This window comes from Phaethon lepturus, unplaced genomic scaffold (genome assembly GCF_000687285.1).
Source record: "Phaethon lepturus isolate BGI_N335 unplaced genomic scaffold, ASM68728v1 scaffold37618, whole genome shotgun sequence".
In the NCBI taxonomy this organism is placed as follows: Eukaryota; Metazoa; Chordata; class Aves; order Phaethontiformes; family Phaethontidae; genus Phaethon; species Phaethon lepturus.
Genome location: NW_010560453.1, coordinates 1 through 265, shown reverse-complemented (window position 1 = coordinate 265; position 265 = coordinate 1).

Genomic DNA, 265 nt, shown 5'->3' with positions numbered 1-265 from the left:
TGAGCCTCCCACCCCACCAACCAGTGCCCGCGCCCACCACCCGGACACCGCTCCTGCGTACGCGCGGGCGCTCCGGCACTGCTCCCTGGGCACCGGGAGCCCCGAACCCGTCGCTGCCTCGCGCATACTTCTGGGCAGCCCTACACCGACAGCTGTCCCGCACGGCACACCCACATCTACCGCCCTTTAGGCCCATCCCTTCCTCCACAGGTGTACAGTGCCTCCACCCCCGAACGCCCCCTTCCCGCGCACTCCCACGTCCCAG